This window comes from Microtus pennsylvanicus, chromosome 15, assembly GCF_037038515.1.
Source record: "Microtus pennsylvanicus isolate mMicPen1 chromosome 15, mMicPen1.hap1, whole genome shotgun sequence".
NCBI classification, from domain to species: domain Eukaryota; kingdom Metazoa; phylum Chordata; class Mammalia; order Rodentia; family Cricetidae; genus Microtus; species Microtus pennsylvanicus.
The window spans coordinates 19441009-19448537 of record NC_134593.1 but is presented as its reverse complement, the minus strand read 5'-3'; positions in this window follow the sequence as shown (position 1 = coordinate 19448537).

Here is a 7529-nt window from a genome sequence, read left to right as displayed (position 1 = left end):
CACATACACACGTGTAGGCACAACAGTCAGCTATAAGATAAAGTGAATAAATCGAATCAGGGTTTTAAAAGATAAACAGATCCATCCCTAACTGTGCCTTGTGAGTTCTCTTTATTTGATGAGAAACTTTCAGAAAATGAGTCCAAAGATGAACATACCTGGAGTGGGGGAGGGGGAACAGCTGGCTCTTGGGTGGGAGGGTGTCTCATGGCGGGGTAGAAGAGATTGGTTTTGCCTTTTCTCCTGCCCCCTTCACAGCATCATAGGGGATGATGCATCCTCCCACTAGCCTTTCAGAGATAAATGGGACAAACCAGACCCCTGCTCATGTAACAGCAGCCCGCACGGGTCCAGGACATGAAGAGGAAGTGTGAACAGCATTACAGGTAAGGAATGCTGCTCTGAAGACCACCAGTGAAGTCTTTCCTGTTATTAATATAAAACCTTGAGATTGCCCACTGTCTTAGCAATCCTGGATTCTTGGTTGCTATAGCCATATATGCCTTAAGTTCTTGCATTATTATTATTTTTTTATTTTTTTGGAATATTGTGTCTATGCCAAGTAGATTTTAAATCAACCAGCAAGTGTTTACTTGGTCTTTTCCTCCCACCCCTTCCCAAATGGATCACAAAGATTATCTCCAGCCTTCCTTCCCCCAACTCATTCCATCGTCCCAGCCTCCAACACCAGCAGCACTCCCTGGGAACACAGCAGCTGAGCTGACCAAGGAAGTCAGTAAGCCAGCTGAAGACTTGAACCCCTTCCTCCTCTCCCCCAAATACAATCCGCCAATCTCATCCCTAGCTCTGCAATAGAACACCTGCCTGCTGCAGCCCTCCCTACCCCGCCCCCCTGTTGACAGAGGCTGCTTGTTCATTCCCTGGCCGCTCAGACCCAAATACTCACTCAGAAACTATATTAATTACAACACTGCATGGCCTATTAGCTTATGCATATATCTAGATAACTCTTACATCTTAACTCTTTTCTATTAATTTGTATCGCCACGTGGCTGTGGCTTATTGGCAAGGTTCCGGTGCATCTGTCTCCATGGGCCACATGGTTTCTCACTGACTCCGCCTACTCTCCTATAGATATCTCTTCCAGCCTAGCTATATTTCCCCACACCATACCTCCCACACACATCTCCTATTGTTCCCGTAGGTAATCTCTGCTAACCCAAGGGCCGCTCCTGCCAGGGAAGCCGGTGGGTTGACTGTAGATCTTCACCTTCCAGCTCCTCCAATCCCAGTCTCATCCTGAGCTCAGCAGCAGAACACCTGCTCTTCTCCCTTTCCTCTTTGAGCCCCATCCCCAAGGAATCACAAACATCTCCTCCAAGCTTCCTTTCCCCCAACCCATTCTAGTATCCCAACCTCCAGTACCAGCGGACATTTCCTGGGAACCCACCACTGAGCAGGCCAGAGAGTTTCCTGGAAAAGGGTTCAGGGAAATCTTCCTACTAGGTAACAGAACAGCCGTCACACTCCCATAAATCCAGAGCGAAACAAAACAACTGCTCAACAAAGACAAAAACCAGATATCAGCACCCAGAACTTTGTCATCCCGATCCCAGAGACCTAGTTGTAGTGTAGAAACAATAACAGCCAGGACTTCGTGTCTCCACAGGAGCCTAGTAACTCTACCACAGCAGGTGCTAAATATTTCAACATAGCTGAAGTACACAAAAATACCTTAAAACAGCCTGCATAGAGGTGATAGAGGTCCTTAAAGAAGGAATGAATAAATCCTTTAAGGAAATCTGGGGCAACATAAACAGTGTAAGGAAATGAATAGAACTCTTCAAGACCTGAACATGGAAATAGGATCAATAAAGAAAATCCAAACTGATGGAAATCTGGAAGTGAAAAATTTAGGAATTTGAACAGGAACCACAAAGGCAAGTATCACCACCAGAATACAAGATATGGAAGAGAGAAGCTCAGGTGTTGAAGATATGATAGAAGAAATGGATACATTGGTCAATGAAAATGTTAGATCTGAAAAACTCCCAAAATATGACATCTAGGAAATCTGAGACACTATGAAAAAAAACAGATCTAAAAATAATAGGAATAGAGGAAAGAGAAGAAAGCCAGTTGAAAGGCCCAGAAAATACTTTCAACAAAATCAGAGAGGAAAAATTTTCTAACTAAAGGAGATGCCCATAAAAGCACAAGAAGCATTTAGAACACCAAATAAAATGGACTAGAAAGAAAGTCCCCTTGTCACATAATTATCAAAACACTAAACATACAGAACAAAGAAGATATAAAAGATGCAAAGGAAAAAGACCAAGTAATATGTAAAGACAGCTCTATTAGAATTATACCTGACTTCCCAATGGAGACTCTAAAAGTCCAAAGGGCCTGGATAGATGTGCTGCAGACTCCAAAAGACTATAGATGCCAGCCCAGACTATTATACCCAGCAAAATTGTCAATGATCATAGATGATATTCTATTATAAAGCCAAATGTAAGCAATATTTATAAGTCCGGCCCATAGAAGGTAGTAGAAAGAACTACAATCTAAAGAGATTAACTGCACCCATGAAAACACAAAGATAAACAATCTAAGGCCCATAAAATCAAAAGAAAAACACAAACTCTCTCGTTCCACCACCGCTTGGTGGGTCTCCGATTCTTATGACTTCTCTGAGGGTACTTTCTCTTCTGTTGGTTTGCCTTGTCAATGTGATGGTTTTTGTTTTATCTTATTATATTTTATTTTGTTTAAAAAATGAAAAAAGAAAAAGGCACCAAAGTTATGCCAGCGATGTAATAAAATAATAATAATAACGATAATAATATTAATAAGTAGCGATAAGATACTGTCTTCATTCTAAATTTGATAAGCAGGACATGCTTCTAACTCAGGAAATTCAGGACCCTTCCCTGGCCAACCATCCAGGGAAATCAATACAATTCAAAAGAGGAGCTCTCCCTGGGGTTACTCCTGGATGTGGCCTCTGATTTAAAGGTAAAAGAAGTTTAGTTTTTAATTCATGATAAAAAAAAATGTTCAAATTTTTTACCCAGAGAGAAATTTGACCCTCTGCCAATAGGATCCATGGGGTTCTTATTAGGAAAAGCCTTTGAGCGCTTAAAGGTTTAAATGTCTGTCCAAGGGCAACTGATTCAGATAATCAAGAGTCAGATGATCGCCATGGCATTGGTAGACAAAGCCCTCCATCTGCTGGCCTAAAAGGAGATGTACAGCTGTTTCTATTGCCTTATACAGTCCCCAACACCGACCATGCTCGCAGACTGGCTGGCGGCACAATATTTTAATTTCTAAAGAGATATATGAATACATGATCTGCGTAGCAGAGCCAGCGCCACGGTTTATTGGCTACCCATGCTCATTTGTTAATTACTGCCTTGAAACACAGGCCTACTAACTGGACCAAGGGGGAAAGTCCAAATCTGGTCTTCGATGGAGGGATGGTATTTCAAACATGACAGAGCTTCAGCATTTCTTAGACACCTTAGATGGAAAAGAAAAAAACAAACCAATTAGCTGTTTCAAAGCCTTTGATATTTGATGCAACCATAATCTTGTGGGGATACCTGAATGCAACAATGGGAAACTATGCTCCCAGTAAATAATAGGGAAGACCCTGTTTGATTGGGATCATTGATCTAGAAAGATAAAAACCCATTGCTCTCCTAGGGAAAATGCACTAACACATTTGGGTGGAGCAATGGCTCCTTCCTAAGGTGAAAACTGGATGTCCTACAAAAACAATAACATAGGCATATTGAGCTATATACTATCTCTTGAAATACCCCTGTATTTGTTGTTAAGAACAGAAAACAGAAATCAAAAGGTTTTTCCAAGATCCTTTTTAAAAAGTTACTTAACCTAAAAAATATGTATTTAATTACCTAATTCTGATATGTAAAATGGCACCTAGCATAGCATAGACACTCAGTAAAATTTAAGATTTAGTTTGTGTGCTAATATGGGTGTTTTCCCTGCATGTGTGTATGTGCTAAGAGTTCAGAACAGAGTCATGAATGGCTGTATGCTACCACGTGGATGTGAGAACCCAGCCCCAGTCTTCTGCTAGAGCAACAAGTGTTCTTAATGCTGAACCATCTCTCCAGTCCCCTTGATCAGCTGGGTTTCTTTTGTTTTGTTTTGAGTTCATTGAGTGCTGGCTAGACCATCTGAACTGCCCTCTGTACTCTAAGCTCTTTGCTGGTGTCCTCCTGCCGCAGGGTTGACACTCTTGGAGTTCATCCCCTTGTTTTTCATAGCGTAAGAAAATTGATTTGGATCAGAGTATTTTAGTGCTTGACACTGTTGGCATTTGGGGGACTGCCTGAAGTTCAAGGGCTGTGCTATGGGGACCACCCTCCAGCATCCACCCCAGAAAACAAGTTGCAGTGGATGCAAGTACTTACTGTGCAGGTTAGCATGTGTTACCATGTGGGATCTTAATCACATATAATTTCCTGTTTTCAGAGCAGATGTCAAACACCACTGACATTAAAAACTATCAGTATTTGAGCCGGGCGGTGGTGGCACACGCCTTTAATCCCAGCACTTGGGAGGCAGAGGCAGGCGGATCTCTGTGAGTTCGAGACCAGCCTGGTCTACAAGAGCTAGTTCCAGGACAGGCTCCAAAACCACAGAGAAACCCTGTCTCGAAAAAAACAAACAAACAAAAAAAAACTATCAGTATTTGACTTTTAAAAAAAAAAGGTTAGACAGAAGGCCCATCACATTCTTTGTGACCACAGTACTAGAGTTTTTTTTTTTTTAAAGAACTTATTAAAATTTGAAGATATTCCAGGACAGGCTCCAAAGCCACAGAGAAACCCTGTCTCAAAAAAAAAAAAATTGAAGATAATGGTTCCATTATCTGGTGTTGAAAAGGCTTTTTAGAAATCAGGTTTGGTGTTGAGTAAAAACAACAGAAGGAAGCAGAGATCAGCTGAGCTGCCTTGAAGCTCCAGCTGCTTGGAAGAGACTTAGCCCAACTGAGCTACCTAGAAGGGATATTCTCCACCTTGTTGAACTGCCTGCTGCTGTCAGTGTGGTCCAGGCTTCCAGCTTTCCTTAGCCATCACCTAGTCTGGGGTGGGCCTTGGTGATGCATATGTCTCTGAGTCACTTCCGCTCCTATAAGCAATGCCTCACCCATATTCCCACAAGTAACCCCAATAAACTCATTGGTTCGCCAAGCTGAACTTTAGTGGTATCTGTACTTTGGTCTGTGTCAGTTCTGGAGTAAGTAAATGTTATGCATGGCTCTCTAGGAATAGCATTGCACAACAACCTCCATTGAGACAGGGTCTCTAATTGACCAGGCTAGGCTGCTGCCTTCGTTAGGGTTTCTATTGCTGTGAAGACACACCATGATCACGGCAGCTCTTAGGAAGGAAAACACTTAATTGGGGTGGCTCGCTCACAGATCAGAGGTTTAGCCTGTTGTTGCATAGCAGGACTTGACAGTGTGCAGACAGACATGGCAATGAAGGAGCTGAGAGTTCTGCTTCTTGCAGGCAACAGGGAGTGAATTGAGACAGTGGGTGTGGCTTTGAGACTCAAAGTCTGCCTCCACTGTGACACACTTCCTCCAACAAGCCACACCCACGCCAACAAAGCCACACCCCTCATAGTGGCACTCCAGATGAGTTTATGGGAGCCCATTACATTCTGACAGCGAGTCCCAGGGACCCTTCTGTCTCTTTTCCAGTGCTGAGATTACAAGCATGCACCATTATGCCTGGCATTCTCACATGGGTTCTGAGGACAAAACTTGGGTCTTTAGGTTCGTAAGGCAAGTGCTTTACCCACAGAACCATTCCCCTAGCTCCATGCTTTCAATCCAATGATGTTATCTTTCAGAGAACAGCTGAGGAGGGAGGCAGGGCGATTGGCTGTCACCACGCTCACCACCATCACCATCTCATGATGGCATCCGGCCCTCACACTGCAGCTTGGTGGTTCATATGCAGCTGCGGCTGCCAGAACCACAGCTGCAGTCTTACTTGGTGAACCTCAGAAATCCCAGGCAAATGTGTGTGTGCTACTGAAAAGTTATGTTCCGTGTGCAAGGAGAAGCCCCTTGGGAGCCGGCTAGCAAGACTCCACCCACCCTCCCCGACAGCAGAAAGCCACATTGCAGATGAATGTCGGCCAGGGGGATGGATATCTATCTTTCCTGGCTAAAGTTGCTGCCAAAGTGACAGGCAAATCCCAGTTCCTGCCTCTGCTCCCTGGGAATTGGCCAGAACTAGAAAGGCAGCCGTCCAGCTGCCGGCCCAGTGGTTCTCTATGGAGCCTTTCAGAGCTCTCTGTAAGCAAGTGAAATAGTGATTCAGTAAATGTCCATCATTCATTGCAGTGAGCATAGTTTGTTTTCGCTTTGAAGTGCTGGGGGTGGATAAACTGGGGCTTTGTAAACAGTGGTCTACATCTCGACAGCCCCACCCACTTTACCTCTCTTGGCTCGTGCGGTGTCTCCAAGCAGGGTTCCTGGCTCTTGTTTCATACATAATAAAACAACCAGTTTAATTATTGTGCATGCCTATGCCTTTCATATAACCAAATATAATATTCCTGCATGGGTGGATTATATACTCTTTACTTCTGTGGCTGCTTATTGAGTCTTATGTAAGGCTTATCTAAGGTCAAATACTTTCTTAGTTGGGGTAGCAAAGTCCTGATGAAACAAAGGGAAGGCTTGCTAATTCTGGGACATGCATTCATGCAGACCACTGACATCACCTGGCCATGGCTTATCTGTAAGGGGCTCCAGGTGTCCTGGGTGTGGTCACTTTTCATTATCAACCAGAAAGTTCGAGACCAGCAGGGCCCTCACACTGAGTGGTGCGCTTGATGGATGGCCCTTGTTCAAAAGTAGTGGATGAATCTACCCACCCCATCTGTGTGGCCAGGTGTGACTGGTCACTCAGGCTGGGCCATAAGACCCCGATGAGGAAGAACTCACCCTGTCTTTAAACGGCATCGGGACAGACCTCTGTACCACACTGTTAATTTTGTGGAATCGCCTCGCCCCGGTCATTCCCTCTTCTCTGTTGATGCCTTCAGCAGGGATACAGACCTCTTTGTTTCCTTGCCCAAGTGACTACCCATCAGTGTTTGAAGATGACCATTGTGTTCCACCATCCCATGACAGCCTCCCACCCATTCCGAAGACTCTGTGCCAGTGTGCAGAGGTCCGCACAAGACCATAAAGGACTTGTCACGCCAGGGGTTTAGTTTCACAACACAAAGCAGGGGTGATTTCCAAACAGCATCAGGACAACTGACTCAACCCCTGTTTGATAGTGGTTGACAGAGCAAGGCCCGCTGCTCCTAATTCCCAATCTGCTGGAAGTCATGACTTTTGTCCCGCCTCTCCCTCTGATGTCATCTGATGCTCATGAGGAGCCATTTCCTATGTGAGAGACATCGATGGTCCAAGTTTTAGCTTTCCTATCTTCACACTTGTCTTAGTCACCATTCTGTTGTTGTGGAGACACCGTGACCATGGCAACTCTTATCAAAGA